The sequence below is a fragment of the Oncorhynchus masou genome, chromosome 8, assembly GCF_036934945.1.
Source record: "Oncorhynchus masou masou isolate Uvic2021 chromosome 8, UVic_Omas_1.1, whole genome shotgun sequence".
NCBI lineage: Eukaryota > Metazoa > Chordata > Actinopteri > Salmoniformes > Salmonidae > Oncorhynchus > Oncorhynchus masou.
In genome coordinates this window covers 37,018,969-37,032,260 of record NC_088219.1, presented here as the reverse complement: position 1 = coordinate 37,032,260, position 13,292 = coordinate 37,018,969, and the positions used below count along the sequence as shown (strand labels likewise).

At 43.2% G+C, this 13,292-nt stretch overlaps 1 protein-coding gene across 1 annotated transcript in view; it reads left to right on the top strand.

Annotated features, from left to right (window-relative positions):
- The first annotated feature begins 644 nt into the window (after positions 1–644).
- The window catches only part of fgfr1b (fibroblast growth factor receptor 1b), a 32,416-nt gene continuing 19,768 nt past the window's right edge, over positions 645–13,292 (top strand). The window contains exon 1 of the mRNA XM_064972361.1: positions 645–1,261. The gene's annotated coding sequence lies outside the window, so the exon portion shown is untranslated. The remainder of the gene's footprint in view (positions 1,262–13,292) is intronic.

Sequence of the window (13,292 nt, the reverse complement as noted above, 5' to 3'; positions counted from 1 at the left end):
GGACCCCGTTGACTGTCTGTATCACATCTCTACCCCCCCTTACAGTCCATTCATCACAGCCTAATAGCATTTACAGCTAATTATAAAACAGCCAATCCTACTGTAGCCAGCCAACATACAGTATCCCATCCCAAGGTTTCCTGTAAATGGACGCAGACAAAACATAAAAGTGTGTGTTTCTTTCTCTGCATTGCTTTCTCCTTATTTTAATCAACTGTACAACCTACTTAGACCAGGCCCAGTTACATCACTGCTTAGCCAGTCAGCCCCCTTCCTCCCACAACTCACAAACTCACACAGCAGGGCTCTCCCTCCCAACAAGATATGAAAGCAATTTCCCTGTTAGGTCATAGTTAAAAATGCAGTGGACAACAACGATGAGTAATCAATGCCTATGAGAATGTTGCCAAAACACAAACAAACATAGGTTACTGTCTATTTCCAAATCATGCCGTGTTTTGGTCAGTCAAGTCAGTAGAGAACTCTTTGTTTAATTTGGGACAGACCTACAGGTTCACAGTGTAGGCTAAAATAATTTGGAGTTCCTGCAATTGAGACGGAGGGTGGGGCGACAGAGGCAAGCAGGGAAGGGGGAGGTCTCCTTCAGAATCTCCCAGATCTGTAACCCCCCACCCTCCAAAACACGCGCACACAACGCACACACTGCGCGGTGAGAAGTTTTTCGGGGAGGTCACAGACGCAGCCTGCAGGGAGTTAGAATTCGCTGCTCTGAAATATATTAATTGAAGTTGCCAGCCACTTCACCTCACATGCTATTCACAAAATACAGAACATCTCTGCGTTGTTGACTTAAAAAAAAATATATATATATAATTTCAACAAAATATTAGGTTGCAGGCTTGTGCAAACGTTTTTTTTTCGCGATTTTTTCCGATTGTTCCAAGACAATACAGAAAACGTTCGAAGTTCCGACGTTTTCTCCGGGCAGGAATAGGCACATTTGGACTCAACTAAAATGCTTCGAGATTTGCTGGTTTACTGAAACGGATAAACAACTAAATGCTGTTGTATTCGAACAGAAAGTTTTAGTTTTAAAACTTGTTGGAAGGTAGAAAGAGAGACCGCACCATACTCCGCAGTCAACGTCCATTACGCGTGGCTTCGCCGCGCCACTCTATTTGAACTCGGAAAAAACCGATGTTTTTTTTCGGGAGTTGTAACTTGAAGGCATCAAAGGAATCGGACATTTAATTCCTATCCTACCTCCTCGAGGGTAGTTGCACAAGGATCCGAAACGCAGGTGAGACACCAATGCATGCCAATAAATATCAAGACTGTAGTCACACAATGTTGCATGCAGTGGGCTGTAAACATTGGATCATTATTTTTCAGAATCATTGCTCTTTTGATAAAAACAATGCTACGTTTAAATTAAGTAGGTGTAGGGTACCTAGTCAAGCATGTAGATATCATATAGATTTTAAATGCATAGCCTATATAAGAAAACTTGCCTATGGAACGTAGGAGCCCCTGCATGTGGTAGGGAGCCTATTGAATAACTATGTAACTGCAATAGCCAAAGGTTTGTTTGGAATGAGTTGGATATCCGAGGGTTTCCTCTTGATTTATCAGTTAAACGAACGAACCCTTCACGAACTACACTGCTTCAAATGACTTACAACCATTAATCCACATATCCTATGGCATGCACCCTTTATAGCCTTATAATGTCTTATAAAGGGTTTATGAAGGCGCCATTAATAATGTATAAGATATACACAAAGGTGACCACATTTACAAACCAGAGGGTCGCGTTGGTAAGACTTGACCCGCGTCTCTCTCTGAGGAACACAGCACAAGCAGTCAGTCACAGGTCACTGCTAACGCGGGGACATTGTGTCCGACAGACGTGACTGTAAATGTGTCGGTGTGCGGTAAATGACGCTCGTGTCACGTCTGATGAGACCTGGCTGATGCGTGCAATCTTTGTTGACTCACCGCGCTTGACCGGTGACTCACTCCCGGAACCAATGGGCACCGGCTGACGAATAGAATGGAATTGAATTAGTTCTATTGCCACATGATCCGTTGGCATTGAAAAAGTTATTGGACCTGTTTCCTGGACAGAGATTAAAGCTAGTCCCCGACTAAAAAGCACTTTCAATCGAGATCCTCCGTCAGAGCATTGTTAGGCCAGGACGAGGCTTAATCTCTGTCTGGGAAACCGGACCATTATGTTCAGAGGACAACTTTGGATGTTCATATCTGCACATATAGGGTAATATAGCCACACACACACGCGATAATGATAATCATGTCATGGTGTGAGAGTTCAGTTTCAAGTGTATTTGCAGAATGAATACATTGGAAATCTTACTCAACGGGGTAACAGTGGGAGACGGTGAATGTGTGTGTTAGACCTCCTGACTCATTTGTGAATGGAGCGAATTTGTAATTGCTGTTCTATATCAGATGCCTCATTCAGGGAGGAGCAAGAGAAAGAGAGACAGATGGGTGAAGAGTAGAGAGAGAGATAATGAGATAATATATATATATATATATAGAGAGAGAGAGAGGGGAAAGGTAAATAGAAGTGTATGGTAAGAGTGAGCTGTTATCCAGTGCCACTCTCAACATGTCCTCTTATCTGTCTCCAGACATTCAGCCCAACCTCTGTATGTTGCCGTACTTCAGCTGGGTTGAATAGTTGTACAATCAAATGATTCACGTAGCCCACTTTGGGACCATGGACATTTCATGGTATAGGGCCCTATAAATGATGTGATGTGGAGACCATGGCTTCAAAACACTGAATCCAGACATTATAATGGAATTTAACAATATGTTGAACATTTTAGTCATTTAGCAGACACTCTTATCCAGAGTGATTTCAGTATTGAGTCCATACACTTTCAGAATGGTCCCCTTTGGGAATTGGACCGACAAAACCTAGCGCTGCAAGTGCCATGTTCCACCAACTGAGCTACACGGGACTAACTTAGCAAGGATTCAACTAAATGTTTGAACGTTTATTCATTCGTCCAAGTTTATCATAAGACATGAACAGAATGCATGAGGGATTCGTATTTATTGCAACATTCTGAAGAGGCAACCAGAATCCCCTCTATATACAGACCCTTCAGAAAATACCCTCTGACTTTTTCACATTCTGTCACAGCCTTTATTCTACAATCGTTTAAATTCTATTTTTCCTCATCAATACCCTATAATGTTGAAATTTGAGCAAAAACAGAAATACCTTACTTACATAAGCATTCAGACTTTTTTGCTATGAGAATTAACATTGAGCTCAGGTGCATCCTGTTTCCATTGATCATCCTTGAGATGTCTCTGCAACTTGATTGGAGTCCACCAGTGGTAAATTCAATTGATTCGACATGATCTGGAAAGACACACACCTGTCTATCTAAGGTCCCACAGTTGACAGTGCATGTCAAAGCAAAAACCAAGCCATGAGGTCAAAGGAATTGCCCGTAGCGCCGAGGCAGGATTGTGTCGAGGCACAGATCTGGGGAAGGGTACCAAAACATTTCTGCAGCATTGAAGGTCCCCAAAACAGTGGCCTCCATTATTCTTAAATGGAAGATGTTTGGAACCACCAAGACTCTTCCTAGAGCTGGCCGCCCGGCCAAACTGAGCAATCAGGGGAGAAGTGTCTTGGTCAGCGAGGTGACCAAGAACCCGATGGTCACTCTGACAGAGCTTGAGAGTTCCTATGTGGAGATGTGAGAACCTTCCAGAAGGACAACCATCACTGCAGCACTCCACCAATCAGGACATTATGGTAGAGTGGCCAGACGGAAGCCACTCCTCAGTAAAAGGCACATGACAGCCCGGTTTAAGTTTTCTAAAGGGAAACAAGATCCACTGCTCTGATAAAACCAAGATTGAACTCTTTGGCCTGAATGCCAATCATCATGTCTGGAGGAAACCTGGCACCATCCCTATGGTGAAGCATGGTGGCAGTATCATGCTGTGGTGATGTTTTTCAGCAGCAGGGAGTGGGAGACTTGTCATGATCGAGGGAAAAATGAACGGAGAAATGTACAGAGGTCCTTGATGAAAACCTGCTCCAGAGCGCTCAGGACCTGACTGGGGGGGGGGGCGAACGTACACCTTCCAACACAATGACCCTAAGCACACAGCCAAGACAATGCAGGAGTGGCTTCGGGACAAATCTCTGAATGTCCTTGAGTGGCCCAGCCAGAGCCCGGACTTGAACACGATCGAACATCTCAGGAGAGACCTAAAAATAGCTGTGCAGCGATGCTCCCCATCCAACCTGACAGAGCTTAAGAGGATCTGCAGAGAAGAATGGGAGAAACTCCCCAAATATAGGTGTGCCAAGCTTGTAGAGTCATACCCAAGACGACTCGAGGCTGTAATCGCTGCCGAAGGTGCTTCAACAAAGTACTGAGTACAGGGTCTGAATACTTATGTAAATGTAATATTTCAGCTTTAAATTTTGTTATACATTTCCACAAATTTCTAAAAACATGTTTTTGCTTTGATATTATGGGATATTGTGTGTAGATTGGTGGGGGAAAACATTTAGAATAGTGCTGAAACATAACAAAAAAGTCAAGATTTCTGAATACTTTCCAAATGCACTGTAGGCTACATTAAGCTACAAAATAAACTTTCCAGTGACACTGACTCACCCAATGATGAAAATGATTCATAGGCCACTCACCAGTAATGCCCGATGCGCTCGTGCCAATATCTCAAGTGCTGTTTGCTCAGAATCGCTGAAAGTTGCTGAGAAAAAAATAGTTTGCTTCTACAGACAGATTAGTTCACTCTTTTCAGCATTAAGCATTTGCTTTCGAAATTGGAGGCCTGTGTTTTTCTCACAATTGTTTTTATACATTTGTGAAAGGCAAACTGACAGCTGCAAACAACCATAGATATATGATCCATAGATGGGCAGTTCCCATTCAAGTCAGGACTGGCAGCCATTGTTAGTATACTAATGAGTTTAACAGTTAGAGTGCCAGGGTTGCTGTCCAAACTGCAGCCTTCCCAGCAGTAAGTGCTTGTGATAAAACCAAGCCTACAGCTATTTGGTAGAAGCTATAAAAATACTTTTTTTAAAGCTTTATTTAACTAGCAAAAGGCCTCCTGCGGGGACAGGGGCCTGGGATTAAAACAAAAAAAACAAATACAATATAAATATAGGACAAAACACACATCACATCGAGAGACAACACTACATAAAGAGAGACCTAAGATAGCATGGCAGCAACACATGAAAACACAGCATGGTAGCAACACAACATAACAACAACATGTTAGCAACACAACATGGTAGCATCACAAAACATGGTACAAACATTATTGGGCACAGACAACAGCACAAAGGGCAAGAAGGTAGAGACAACAATACATCACACAAAACAGCCACAACTGTCAGTAAGAGTGTAAATGTGTTTTTATTTATTTATTTTTTCACCTTTATTTAACTGGGTAGGCTAGTTGAGAACAAGTTATCATTTACAACTGCGACCTGGCCAAGTTAATGCAAAGCAGTGCGACAAAAACAACAACACAGAGTTACACATGGGATAAACAAACGTATAGTCAATAACACAATAGAAAAATCTATATACAGTGTGTACAAATGTAGTAAGATTAGGGAGGTAAGGCAATAAATAGGCCATAGTGGCGAAATAATTACAATTTAGCATTAACATTGGAGTCATATATGTGCAGATGATGATGTGCAAGTAGAGATACTGGGGTGCAAAAGAGCAAAAAAATAATATGGGGATGAGGTAGTTGGGTGGGCGATTAACAGATGGGTTATGTACAGGTGCAGAGATCGGTAAGCTGCTCTGACAACTGATGCTTATAGTTATTGAGGGAGATATGAGTCTCCAGCTTCAGTGACTTTTGCAATTCATTCCAGTAATTTGCAGCAGAGGGCAAAGGAAGTGTTGGCTTTGGGGATGACAAGTGAAATATACCTGCTGGAGCATGTGCTACAGGTGGGTGTTGCTATGGTGACCAGTGAGCTAAGATAAGGTCCTTTACCTAGCAAAGACTTATAGATGATCTGGAGCCAGTGGGATTGGCGATGGATATGTAGCGAGGGCCAGCCAATGAGAGCATACAGGTTGCAGTGGTGGGTATTATATGGGGCTTTAGTGACAAAACGGATGGCACTGTGATAGACTACATCCAATTTGCTGAGTAGAGTGTTGGAGGCTATTTTGTAAATAACATCGCCAAAGTCAAGGATCGGTGGGATAGTCAGTTTTACGAGGGTATGTTTGGCAGCATGAGTGAAGGAGGCTTTGTTGCGACATAGGAAGACGATTCTAGATTTAATTTTGGATTGGAGATGCTTAATGTGAGTCTGGAAGGAGAGTTTACAGTCTAACCAGACACCCAGGTATTTGTAGTTGTCCACATATTCTAAGTCAGAACCGTCCAGAGTAGATGCTAGTCGGGTGGGTTGGTGCGGGCAGTGATCGGTTGAAGAGCATGCATTTAGTTTTACTAGCATTTAAGTGCAGTTGGAGGCCACGGAAGGAGTGTTGTATGGCTTTGAAGCTCGTTTGGAGGTTTGTTAACACAGTGTCCAAAGAAGGGCCAGATGTATACAGAATGGTGTCGTCTCTCTGATCCACCTCTACGCAATCACCAGCAGCAAGAGCGTCATCGTTGGTGTATACAGAGAAAAGTGTCGGCCCGAGAATTGAACCCTGTGGCACTCCCATAGAGACTGCCAGAGGTCCGGACGACAGGCCCTCAGATTTGACAGTAATTGGTGAACCAGGCGAGGCAGTCATTTGAGAAACCAAGGCTATTGAGTCTGCCAATAAGAATACGGTGATAGACAGAGTCTAAGGCCTTGGCCAGGTCGATGAAGACGGCTGCAAAGTACTATCTTTTAACGATGGCGGTTATGATGTTGTTTAGGACCTTGAGCGTGGCTGAGGTGCACCCATGACCAGCTCAGAAACCCGATTGCATAGTGGAGAAGGTACGGTGGGATTTGAAATGGTCGGTGATCTGTTTGTTAACTTGACTTTTGAAGACTTTAGACAGGCAGGGCAGGATGGATATAGGTATTTAAAAGTTTGGGTCTAGAGTGTCTCTCCCTTTGAAGAGGGGGGTGACCACGGCAGCTTTTCAATCTTTTGGGATTTCAGACGATACGAAAGAAAGTTTGAACAGGCTAGTAATAGGGGTTGCAACAATTGCGGCGGATAATTTTAGAAAGAGAGCGTCCAGATTGTCTAGCCCAGCTGATTCGTAGGGGTCTAGATTTTGCAGCTCTTTCAGAACATCAGCTATCTGGATTTGGGTGAAGGAGAATGGGGGCGGGGGTTGGGCAAGTTGCTTCGTGGGGTGCATGTTGGCTGGGGTAGGGGTAGCCAGGTGGAAAGTATGGGCGGCCGTTGAAAAATGCTTATTGAAATTCTCGATTATCGTGGATTTATCGGTGTTGACAGTGTTTCCTAGTCTCAGTGCAGTGGGAAGCTGGAAGGAGGTACTCTTATTCTCCATGGACTTTACAGTGTCCCAAAACATTTTGGAATTAGTGCTACAGGATACAACTTTCTGTTTGAAAAGCTAGCCTTTGCTTTCCTAACTGACTGTCTATATTGGTTCCTGACCTCCCTGAAAAGTTGCATATCCCGGGGGCTATTCGATGCTAATGCAGTACTCCACAGGATCTTTTTGTGCTGGTCAAGGGCAGTCAAGTCAGGAGTGAACCAGGGGCTATATCTGTTCTTAGTTTTACATTTTTGAACAGGGCTTGCTTATTTAAGATGGTGAGAAAAGCACTATTAAAGAACAACCAGGCATCCTCTACTGACGGGATGAGGTCAATATCCTTCCTGGATAACCTGGGCCAGGAGTCTTTTGAGTCTTTGAATGAATGATTGAGATGAAACTGTCCAGTTTGTGTGTTTGTTGCAGTTCGTTCCAGTTGCTAGCTGCAGCGAACTGAAAAGAGGAGCGACTCAGGGATGTGTTTGATTTGGGGACCATTAACCTTTATGGCGCAGGCGTTCCGTTAGCGACCCACCTCGACAACATCCTGTGAAATTGCAGAGCGCCAAATTCAAAATACAGAAATGATGTCTGTGAGTATAACAGAACTCATATGGCAGGCAAAAACCTGAGAAAAAATCCAACCAGGGAGTGGGAAATCTGAGATTTGTGGTTTTTCAAGTCATTGCCTATCGATATACAGTGTCTATGGGGTCATATTGCACTTCCTAAGGCTTCCACTAGATGTCAAGAGTCTTTAGAACGTTGTTTGAGGCTTCTACTGTGAAGGAGGGGGGAATGAGAACTGATTGAGTCAGGGGTCTGGCAGAGTGCCATGGGCTGATCATGCGCGCTCACGTGAGCGTTAGCTGTGTTCCTTCACATTTCTACAGACAAAGGAATTCTCCGGTTGAAATATTATTGAAGTTTTATGATAAAAACATCCTAAAGATTGATTCTATACTTCTTTTGACATGTTTCTACGAACTGTAACATGACTTTTTGTCTGAACTTTCGCCTGGACGTGCCCATTTCTTGTGAGTTTGGATTGTGTGCTAAACGCGCAAACAAAAAGGAGGTATTTGGACATAAATGATGGACTTTATCGAACAAATCAAACATTTATTGTGGAACTGGGATTCCTGGGAGTGCATTATGTAGAAGATCATCAAAGGTAAGTTAATATTTATAATGCTATTTCTGACTTCAACATACATGTATTGTGTAACATGAAGTCCTATGAGTGTCAGCTGATGAAGATCATCAAAGGTTAGTGATTCATTTTATCTCTATTTCTGCTTTTTGTGACTCCTCTCTTTGGCTGGAAAAATGGCTGTGTTTTTCTGACTAGGTACTGACCTAACATAATCGTTTGGTGTGCTTTCATCGTAAAGCCTTTTTGAAATTGGACACGGTGGCTGGATTTACAGCAAGTTTATCTTTAAAATGGTGTAAAATACTTGTATGTTTGAGGAACTTTAATTATGGGATTTCTGTTTTTTTTTGTATTTGGCGCCCTGCAATTTAACTGGCTGTTGGCGAGGTGGGACGCTATCGTCCCACATATCCCAGAGAGGTTTTAATCCAGCCGCTTTGTCAGATTTCAAAAAGGCTTTACGGGGGAAAGCATACCATGCGATTATCTGAGGACAGCGCCCCACTTACAAAAGCATACAAACATTTTACATCCAAGTAAAGGAATTACAAAAGTCAAAAATAGAGATAAAATTAATCACTTACCTTTGAAGCTCTTCATATAGTTGCAGTCACAAGAGTCTCAGCTACACAATAATTGTTTGTTTTGCTCGATAATGTCCCTCTTTATATCCCAAAAACTAAGTTTTGTTGGTGCGTTTTGTTCAGTAATCCACTGAATCAAAGAGTGTCAAAACATGCAGAGGAATACATCCTAATAGTACCGGTAAAGTTTGTTGAAACATGTCAAACAATGTTTATAATTAATCCTTGGGTTGTCAATTGTCTAAATAATAGATAATATTTCAACCAGACAATAGCGTATTCAATAGAAAGAAAAAACAACAAATGGCGCGCACTCGGTCACACACGTAAACCAGCACTCCATGATTCTACAGTCCACTGAGAGAAAGGTCTCATTCTTCTTCATTTTTCAGAAAACAAGCCTGAAACAATGTCTAAAGACTGTTGACATCTAGTGGAAGCCATAGGAACTGCATTCTGGGTCCTAACCATTAGATACTCTACAGGCATTCAATTGAAAATACCCCTATCAAAAAAATCCCACTTCCTGGATGAATTTTCCTCAGGTTTTCGCCTGTCATGTCAGTTCTGTTATACTCACAGACATTATTTTAACAGTTTTGTTTTCTATCAAAATCTACCAATTACAGTTTTAGAAACTTCAGTGTTTTCTATCTAATGCTACCAAGTATATGCATATCCTAGCTTCTGGGCCTGAGTAACAGGCAGTTTACTTTGGGCATGCTTCTCATCCAAACGTCGAAGTACTGCCCCCAAGCCATAAGAAGTTAACAGAATGTGACTGGCAGACTGGGTGTTGAATGTAGAGGATGAGGGCTGCAGTGGATATCTCAGATAGGGGGGAGTGAGGCCTAAGAGGGTTTTATAAATAAGCATCAACCAGTGGGTCTTGCGACGGGTATACAGAGATGACCAGTTTACCGAGGAGTATAGAGTGCAGTGATGTGTCCTATAAGGAGCATTGGTGGGAAATCTGATGGCCGAATGGTAAAGAACATCTAGCCGCTCGAGAGCACCATTACCTCCAGATCTATATATTTTGTCTCCGTAATCTAACATGGGTAGGATGGTCATCTGAATCAGGGTTAGTTGGGCAGCTGGGGTGAAAGAGGAGCAATTATGATAGAGGAAACCAAGCCTAGATTTAACTTTAGCCTGCAGCTTTGATATGTGCTGAGAGAAGGACAGTGCGCCATCTAGCCACACTCCCAAGTACTTGTATGAGGTGACTACCTCAAGCTCTAAACCCTCAGAGGTAGTAATAACAACTGTGGGAAGAGGGGCATTCTTCTTACTGAACCACATGGTTTGGAGGTGTTAAGAACAAGGTTAGAGGTAGAGAAAGATTGCTGGACACTAAGAAAACTTTTGTTGTAGAGCATTTAACACAAAATCCGGGGAGGCGTACAGCTGAGTATAAGACCGTATCATCTGCATATAAATGGATGAGAGAGCTTTATACTGCCTACTTCCCACTGCTATGCTACCACCACACGTGCGCCAGAAAAACACCTGCCCCTTGCTAGGTACACTGGAACTAAAGAGTAACTACACACTAAACATCTACATAAAGTGGTCTCTTGATGTGGTTGTTGTGGACTTAAAACATAAAATTGAGTTTTTTTTTTATAATAATAAAAAAGTGTAATTTTGAGAGCGAAAACCTGAAGAAAAAAACATAGCAACAAAACCTGGAAAAACTAAACGGAGAAAACAGAATTTGGGGAAAATAAAACAGATTTGATAATGGAAGCATATCCTTAGTCATGGCTCCCCTTTCCACATACACACCGTCATCTGTTTTCCAGTCTGCTGGTGGCATGGGCCTCTACCGAGAAATGGTGTGTTACTATGACATAGTTACTATGACAGCGTTACGTTGACGGGTGGAACAGGCCGGATCTGAGGCAAAATGTGGTGTGTAGGTGAGGGCTTCCGGAATGGGAAATCTGGAGAGGTCACATCTGCTAGAAAGAGAGGGAGAATAAAAATATATTCTTACGAGAACTAGACTGTATCGAACTAAAGGGATGAGAGGGGAAAGAGAGTGGGGGGGGTGGGTTAGGGGTGAGGAGGAGATGAAGAACAGATGAGGGAAAGAGGGGGGTGTATGGGGGAGGAAGCGGGAGGGAAGATATTAGAGCGAATGTGTGTGTGTGTGTGTGTGTGTGTGTGTGTGTGTGTGTGTGTGTGGGGAAGGCATGGGAGATAGATGGGAGTGGGGAGAAGTTTCCAATAGGTAGAGGCCCTCTCCTCGATAGAGCTCTAGTGTGATGCTCTATTCCTGGCCTAGCGACTATACACCACCCTGGGTGTGTGTGTAGCTACTCTCAGACCATCAATTTAGAATCATATCAAACCTCCGGAGTCATTGTAACAGTCCATCGCTAAGCTATACACAGTACCAACATGCTGAGCCAATGAAGTTTAGTTCAACAGCATCTGCAGAATAATTATCACTGCTCTTAAAGTTATTTTTTAACTTGTGAAGATCATAATTTATGGCTGTTGTCTTCCCTACTCTAGTTGAAAGCAAGTCCCTTCGTATAAGAGTGTCTGTTAAATTGCTGAAATGTTCCTTTCGAATTTAAAGAAGCCACACAGCATGGCTAGAGCGGGGAGAAATCACTCTTATTTTTGTTCTAATTGTGTCTCTGGTGATTTTGTGGTGGTGGTGGTGTGATAACTACCACAGTGAGGTTTACAGAGCTGGGTGTGTTAGCTGTTAACTAGCTTTTAGCTTCTATGGCAGGGCTAATCAACCCTCCCGCTGAAGCACTATGGCGGGGATTTGCATGTTTTTACGCCTACCATGCTCTGGGGTAGTGCTGGAGCAAAAGCCTGCATACTCAGAATGTTCTATATCTCTCTCACTTACTCCCTCACTCTGTCTCAGCTTGGGTGTCTCTGTGCTGGGCTCTCCTGTCAGCGAGCCAGCAGTATGATGGAGACGCTACACCATAAAACTCATAAATCTGCAAACAGACTCATTCGTTTAAGAGAGTCTTTAATGTTTGTGTGGGGTTGAGTTATGGGAGGCATTAATGAAGGGCATTAATGATGTCTTCATAAACCTCCCGCTCTACTCTTCACCGTTACATACCTCCCTCTCTGGGTCACCATTCTCTCACTCTCACACACACACTGGCTGCCAGCTCCGAAGGACAGATCTCATTATGGAGTCAGACCCTGAGTAATGTCCACACACGCACCTTTCCTCACTGCCATCGACAGTAATGTCCAGGTCTAATGTATCGTCAGGTTGTTCTGCCATAAAGAACGGAGGTTATGTGTTACAGAGTAATTTTTACAGCTCTCCTTTTTGTTAGTCTCTCACGGTGTGTGTTTGTGGGTTGGAACGATCTCATCACACCTAAACACAAGATCCATCTTCCCAATGAGACTTTAACACTGTGACACTGACCGGCAGGCTGGAAGCAAATGGTGTTCTGTTCCATGGCCAGGAGGTGATATGGATATGGGTATGGGGTTATGCTGCATTCACGTGCTAGTCGGAACTAGGAAACTGACATGTCTGACTCGCTGATTTGTTGACCGCGGCACGTGTATAACTTTAACCAGTTAGCTAGTCGACATTTAAGAGTTTCCAAGTTCCGACTACACATGTACAGCGACAAACAGGTTAAGGCCAGGACGCTACGCAGTCGGAGCCGGCAGAGTGTTGCAGTGTCGTTTTACGTCACAAAATGGGTAGCTCCTTGTTGTGCGCACAAACCTACTACGAACAAGTGCGCCACAAGAAATTGGCAATACAACGTATACAATTGATGGGCAGTATTGAGAAAGCTTTGCAGTGGAAGTCCTGCCCCTGTGTCGACTTCACATGCTTTCTGGTATTTATAAACATGGAAGCAATGGACATGCTGCTACTGCTATTCTACTTGCATGTTTGCTTTGATTTCGACATTCCTTATGCAAAATGAAATCTCTGTCCAATTTTGAGGATCGTCTGTCCGAGGAGGTGAGACGCTTACGAGCCCCTCTGTAAAATTACTTGGTGCGGTTGTATACGGACCATAACGCAAAGTCAACAGCTGGGGTGA